Here is a 7,500-nt window from a genome sequence, read left to right as displayed (position 1 = left end):
CTACTATTTTACTGTTACTACTACTACTACTGCTGCTGCTGCTGCTGCTGCTGCTGCTGCTGCTGCTGCTGCTGCTGCTGCTGCTGCTGCTACTACTACTACTTCTACTACTACTACTACTACTACTACTACTACTACTACTACTACTACTACTACTACTACTACTACTACTACTATTTTACTGTTACTATTACTACTGCTACTACTACTATTTTACTGTTGTCACTACGACTACTACTACTACTACTACTACTACTACTACTACTACTATTTCAATGTTACTACTACTACTGCTACTGTTTTACTGTTATCACTACTACTACTACTACTACTACTACTACTACTACTACTACTACTACTACTACTACTACTACTTCTACTATTTTACCGTTATCACTACTACTACTACTACTACTACTACTACTACTACTACTACTACTACTACTACTACTACTACTACTTCTACTATTTTACCGTTATCACTACTACTACTACTACTACTACTACTACTACTACTACTACTACTACTACTGTTACTACTACTACTGCTACCACACCTACTACTGTGCTTCTACTACTACTATTACTACTACTACTACTACTACTACTATTTTAGTGTTATTATTATCACTACTACTATTACTGCTACTACTACTACTATTACTGCCATTACTTATTCTACTACTACTACTTCAACAACAACAACAACAACAACAACAACAACAACAACAACAACAACAACAACAACTACTACTACTACTACTACTACTACTTCGACCACTACTATTAACACTACTACTACTACTACTACTACTACTACTATTTCATCATCTTCTTCTTCTTCTTCTTCTTCTATTACTGCTACTTCTACTACTGCTGCTTCTTCTTCTACTACTACTACTACTACTACTACTACTACTACTACTACTACTACTAATAATAATAATAATAATAATAATAATAATGATAATAATAATACTGACGACAATCTTCACTATACTAATTTTGAATTTCGCTTTCCCTTGGTTGCGTGTGTTGAGGTCACAATATTTGCTGTGTGTCGCTAGGTGAAGCAAAGTCGTGAAGTCAGTTTAGTAAGTTAGTGTTGCAGTAAGGAAGACAGCCAAATATCCTGATTTATTTAATAGTGATAGTTTTGGAAGAATATTCTCACCAGGTATTATAAATGTATATAAAATGTACAGTATTCTTTTACGTTTAGTTTAAAATGTAGGTAAGTTTTTATTATTATTTCTATTACAGTGAATGAATGCGGAATTTACATTTTTAAGCCAGGCGTAATTGAATTATAAAACACCAAAGCAAGAACAAAAAAATCTTAAAATAAAAGTGAACTGAAATATTAAATACGTGTTATTTTTTTCTTAGTGCAGAAAGAACATTATTACAGCAGCGATATGTACACGTGTGGCACGCGGGGAAGAGAACGCCGCCCTGCATTGAGGAAATATTTCATTATTATATAGATTTGATGTCGTTTGGTTGAAAAGATGCAATACTTTTTTTTTTCTGATCGTAAAAGTAAGAAATGACACGGAAATAAATAAAACCCGAGGAAAAATATGCCAAAAAGAAATAGAGGAAAAATATACCAAAGACTAAAAGAAATACGATGAGATAAAAAAATAAATAAATAAATAAAAGGAAAAAAAAAACAAGAAAAAAAAGAAAATGAACAAGAAAACTAGAAAATCAGAATAATGAAGCAATAGAAAATTAGCAAAATTGTAAAAAGAATATATAATTACTACACATTGACGAGAGAAAATTTAACCAATCAAAAAAACTATAAATTGAACTTTTGTGTTGGAGAAATGCCGAGGATGAAAAGAAAAAAGATAAAAAAAATAGAAACAAAGAATAAACCAAGGGAAAACAAGAAATGGACAAGAATACATTATTACTTCACATTAAAGAAAAAAAAAGAAAAAGAAAATGAATTAAAAAAAGAAAATTAACTAAAAAAGAAAAAAAAAAATTAATCTCTGTGTAGGAGGAAGGATGATGAGGATAACGAATGATGGAAGAAGCGATAAGAGGATAAAGAAAAGGATAAAAAGTAGCTTTCAAAAGTTGCCAAAAAGATGACCAAAATTTATAGAGAAAAGATAATTGTGTGTGTGTGTGTGTGTGTGTGTGTGTGTGTGTGTGTGTGTGTGTGTGTGTGTGTTTATTTATTATTTTAACTTGTTAGCTTGTGTTTGTATATAAATTTTTCGTTATATGTCTGTCTGTCTGTCTGTATGTCTTTTTCTACTGGTAACTGTGTGTGTGTGTGTGTGTGTGTGTGTGTGTGTGTGTGTGTGTGTGTGTGTGTCGCCATTTGCACAGGTGACTTTATGTTTGCTTATGTATATATTTTCCATGTTTTCTGTGTGTGTGTGTGTGTGTGTGTGTGTGTGTGTGTGTGTGTGTGTGTGTGTGTGTGTGTGTGTGTGTGTGTGCGCATCTATCTTTCTCTCCGTGTTTAAATGTAAAAGTTTGTGTGTGTGATATTTCTCTCTCTCTCTCTCTCTCTCTCTCTCTCTCTCTCTCTCTCTCTCTCTCTCTCTCTCTCTCTCTCTCTCTCTCTCTCAGCAAATTAGTAACATTCTGAACACTTTCTTTGCCTCAGTATTTACAACAGAGGCCCTCAGTGACACCTACAGTGCCAGCAGTCCGAATTAACAACAACGGCATCCTAAGCAGCATCAATATGACAGAAAGCGACGTGTCAAAATGCATCGATAAACTTAAAGTCAGCAAGTCACCCTGGCCTGACACGCTCTGACCCCGCATCTTAAAAGAACCGAAATCCAAATTAGTTAAACCACTGACCGTATTGTTCAGTAAATCCCTGCAGTCCGGTACAATGCCTGATGAGTGGAAGCTCGCTAACATAATTCCGATTTTCAAAAAAGGCAGTAAATCTTTACCATGTAATGACCGGCCAATCAGCTTAAGGTCAGTGGTGTGCAGAATGCTTCAAACACTAATAATCACTCGGAAGAAAACAACTTACTTAAAAATACCTCAACACGACTTCAGAAACAAACGCTCTTGTTTGACGAACCTCTTACAATTCTTGTACGACATTCTGAACCAGTATGACGAAAATAAAGCTGAAGATATTGTATACCTCGATTTTCAAAAGGCTTTCGACAAAGTTCCCCACAAACGTTTACCCAAGGCGACGTGTTGAGATGGGTAGAAAACTGGCTAAACAACTCTAAACAAAGATTAGTAATAATGGAGAAGCATCCAGGTGGACTAACGTAACTAGCGGGGTGCCACAGGGACCACTCTTCAAATTACACGCGAGGAAACGGTTGCAAAATTGTTGGGAAATTCTTCAACTCTCACCAATCAAAAAACAGTTTTTCCACCGTGTAGTAAATCTACGGGATGGGCTTCCTCGAGACGTGACACACTGCAACACCCTACAGACTTTTAAACGCCGTCTTGACAAATATTTTGCCTGCAATCCGCGCCTAACAGCGTTTGTTTGTTAGTGATTGACGTCCTTGCCTTCAGCAAATGGGGGCACCTCATTTCATCTGTTTTCTTTCTTTCCTATAAAATTTTCTTCGGGTTTTTCTTCTCTAACCCCGCAAGGTATTTCTTTCCGACCCGTTTTCCTGTACGGCGTGTGCCGGAAGGAGTGGATGGTGGGGAGAGAGCCTTCTCCTTTGCTGTCCTTTTCTTTTACTGTCACCTTAGTAGTCCCAGGTCAGGCCGCCTCGTGAGGACCGCAAGGTTTGTTGTGGCCTGTTTTTCTATGTCTCTCTATGTAACTTTCTCACCCATCTCTCTCTCTCTCTCTCCTTCAGGTCAGGATCCTGCCCACACTTGACCTGACCTCACCGGACGAGTTTTATAAATGACATCATCGTGTTCGTGAGTATATTTATTTATATTTATTTATTTATTTATTTATTTATTTATTTATCTATTTATTTATGTATGTACGTATTTAATGAGATAGTTAATTACTGGCTTGAGTTAATTAGGTTTGATGTTAATTTATTCAGGCTTTCTTTGTTGTTTTACATCGGTAAATTAGTGAGTTTTATAGGCATGGGTCTGAGAGAGAGAGAGAGAGAGAGAGAGAGAGAGAGAGAGAGAGAGAGAGAGAGAGAGAGAGAGAGAGAGAGAGAGAGTACAAAGGTGTATTTCAAAATTTTCAATACTGACTCTCTCTCTCTCTCTCTCTCTCTCTCTCTCTCTCTCTCTCTCTCTCTCTCTCTCTCTCTCTCTCTCTCTCTCTCTCTCTCTCCCCCTTCCTCTGCACCCTCCTTTGCAATCACACCTCCTCCTCCTCCTCCTCCTCCTCCTCCTCCTCCTCCTCCTCCTCCTCCTCCTCCTCCTCCTCCTCCTCCTCCTCCTCCTCCTCCTCCTCCTCCGTCATATTCTCTTCCCCCTCTGAAGTTTCCAAGTTAAACGAAGGCGTGTGACAGCGAGAGAGAGAGAGAGAGAGAGAGAGAGAGAGAGAGAGAGAGAGAGAGAGAGAGAGAGAGAGAGAGAGAGAGAGAGAGAGAAAGTGTACTATATAAACGCTCTCCTCTCTTCGTTCCACACCTTTCTTTACTCTCTCTCTCTCTCTCTCTCTCTCTCTCTCTCTCTCTCTCTCTCTCTCTCTCTCTCTCTCTCTCTCTCTCTCTCTCTCTCTCTCTCTCTCCAGGTAATGGGGCGAGAGCACGTTTCCTATTCTGAGATACCGAGAAATGGACTTTAAATAGAATAGGACGATCGGGAAGAAGAGGAGGAGGAGGAGGAGGAGGAGGAGGAGGGACACAGAGGAAGACCAAACGTGTTTAGACTTGTTTTTTTTTCACGAGGTTGTAAAGGATAGAAAAGTTGAAGGCTCCTCCCCACACACACACCCACCCACCCGTTTTCTTTTAATGGGGGGAGGAGGAGGAGGTGGTGGTGGTGGTGGTGGTGGTGGTGGTGGTGGTGGTGGCTTACTATAAGATAAGGGAGAGAAAGCGAAGGAAATTTTTAAGGAATAGAAAGAAGAATAGAAGGAGGAGGAAGAATAATAGGAGGAGGCGGTGAAGGTTAGAATAAAATGAAAGAAGACAAAGAAAAATTAAAAGAACAAGAAGATGGAGGAAAAGGGAGAATATAAGAGGAGGAGGAGGAAGAGAAAGGAAAATCTGGGAGGAGGAGGAATAACAAAAATGTAAGAGGAAAAGGGTGAGAGAAAGAAAACAATAACATATAAAGAAAAGGAGAAACTGAGCATTAGAGAGAGAGAGAGAGAGAGAGAGAGAGAGAGAGAGAGAGAGAGAGAGAGAGAGAGAGAGAGAGAGGGGGGGAGGCTGGGGAGGGACGGAGGAAGAAGGAAGCGATAAGGATAAACAAAGGAAGAGAATAAGAAGAAAGAGGGAGGAATATATGATAGGATGAAAGAGAAGAAGAGAAAAGAGGGAGAGGAGGAGGAAGAGGAAGAGAAGGAAGAAAAGCAGATGGACAAAGAAAAATTAAAACTAGGAGGAGAAAAGGGAAGAAAAGAAAGAAGAAAGAAGATAAAAAGGAAGAAGACAGGAAGGAGAAGGAAGAAGAAAAGAAGAAAGAAAAGGAGAAGGAAGAAAAAGAAAAAGAAAAGACGAGGAAAGAGGAAGAAAGGGAAAAGGAAAAAGAAGATAACAGAGAAGAGAGAGATGAGGAGAAGGAATATGTAAAAAAAACAAGAAAATTTAGAGAAAAAGAATTAAATGACAAAAAATAGGGGATTAGAAAGAAAAGGAGAAAGAAAAAGGCAAAAAAGATGAAGAGGAAGAAAGAAAGAAAAGAGAAAGAAAAGGAAAAGTTGGATAAATAGAAGAAAATCAGAGGAGAAAAGGTAGAAGCAGAAATAAAATGAAGAGAAAAGTGTAGAAGAGAAGGAAGAAGACAAAGAAAATCGGAGGAAAACGATAGATAAAAGGAAGAATAAGGAAAAAGAAATATAGGAGAAGGAGGAAATGGAGGAAGGAAGAAAATGGAAAAAAGAAGAAAAAGAGGAGGAAGGGAGGGCGAAGAAATGAGAAAATAAAAGGAAATGGAAAGAAGTCGAAGAAAAAGAAAATAATGAGGAGAAAAAGAAAAAAAACTGAAGAAAGAGGCAAAAGAAGAAGAAAAAAAAAAAAGGAAAAGAGGAGGAAGACGAGAAAGAGAAAGAAGCGAGAGAAGTCAAATATAAAGAAGAAACAGACAAGAAACAAGAAAGAAGAAAAATAAAGAATAATATAAAGAAAAACAGAAGAAAAACGAGGAAGAAGAAAAAGAAAAAGAAACAAGAGAAGTCAAAGATAAAGAAGAAACAGAGAAGAGGAATTAAGAGATAAAACAAGGAAGCAAAACAAAAACAGGAGAATTAAAACAAACCACTTAAAGATAAACAAACAAACAAACAAACAAACAAACAAACATAATAACAGACCCAGGTAACACAACCCAGATTTAATTAAGATCCAGCATGCAAAACTCTCTCTCTCTCTCTCTCTCTCTCTCTCTCTCTCTCTCTCTCTCTCTCTCTCTCTCTCTCTCTCTCTCTCTCTCTCTCTCTCTCTCATCTTTCGGTAACTTTACTTCTTTTGTTGTTTTCTGTTTATTAGATTATTTACATTTGTCTTTTCTTCTTTTCTCTCTCTCTCTCTCTCTCTCTCTCTCTCTCTCTCTCTCTCTCTCTCTCTCTCTCTCTCTCTCTCTCTCTCTCTCTCTCTCTCTCAATTTTCCGGGTTGCTGGCAGGTACAGAGGAAGATGAGGAGGAGGAGGAAGAGGAGGAGGAGGAGGAGGAGGAGGAGGAGGAGGAGGAGGAGGAAGGGAGGTTGGATTAATTACCCTCAGGTGAAGGGAATGAGAGAATAGGAAGGGGAGGGGAGGAGGGAGAGGAAGGAAGAGGGAGGGAAGGGAGGGAGAAAGACGGGGGAGAGGGATGGAAGAGGCTTAGAGGTGCTGAGGGAGGAAGAGGAAGGGAGGAGAGAGGTGATGGAGGGGGGAGGAGGAGTGAAGGGAAGAAAGGAAGAGGATGAAGAGGAGGATGAGAGGATAGAGAAGAAGAGGGAGGAGTGAAGGATGGGGAAGAAGAGAGTGAGGGAGATAAAGGAGGAGGATAAAGAGGAAGGATATGAGAGAGGAGAATGATTAGGGAGAAGGGAAGAAGAGGAAGGAAAGAGTGAATAAAGGGGAAGAAGAGAGGGAGAAATTGTGAGAGTGAGAGGAGAGGGAGAAGAAAAAGAGGTGTAAAAGTGAGGGAAGAAAAGGAAAGGGAGAGAGGAGAGGAATGGGAGACGAGGGGAGGGAAGGGGAAGGATGAGAAGAAAGAGGGGAAGAGATGAAGGGAAGAGAAGAGGGAATGAAAGAAAGGAATAGAGAGTAACAATATTTATTTTGTTAAGTGCTTCTCTTCATTTTTATTATTTATTTGTTTGTTTTCTTTTTTTATCTTGTTCTTTTATTCCTCGTTCTTATTTATTTTTATTTACTACTACTACTACTACTACTACTACTAC

General features: G+C 38.7%; 1 long non-coding RNA gene across 1 annotated transcript in view; it reads left to right on the top strand.

Moving 5' to 3' along the window:
- The window catches only part of LOC135113168 (uncharacterized), a 236,436-nt gene that overhangs the window by 88,536 nt on the left and 140,400 nt on the right, over positions 1-7,500 (top strand). Inside the window, exon 2 of the long non-coding RNA XR_010274735.1 lies at positions 3,831-3,897. This is a non-coding gene — a long non-coding RNA (uncharacterized LOC135113168). The remainder of the gene's footprint in view (positions 1-3,830; positions 3,898-7,500) is intronic.

The sequence above is a fragment of the Scylla paramamosain genome, chromosome 25 (assembly GCF_035594125.1).
Source record: "Scylla paramamosain isolate STU-SP2022 chromosome 25, ASM3559412v1, whole genome shotgun sequence".
Lineage (NCBI taxonomy): Eukaryota > Metazoa > Arthropoda > Malacostraca > Decapoda > Portunidae > Scylla > Scylla paramamosain.
The sequence above is the reverse complement of the archived record's forward strand: the minus strand, read 5'-3'. Positions and strand labels throughout refer to the sequence as shown.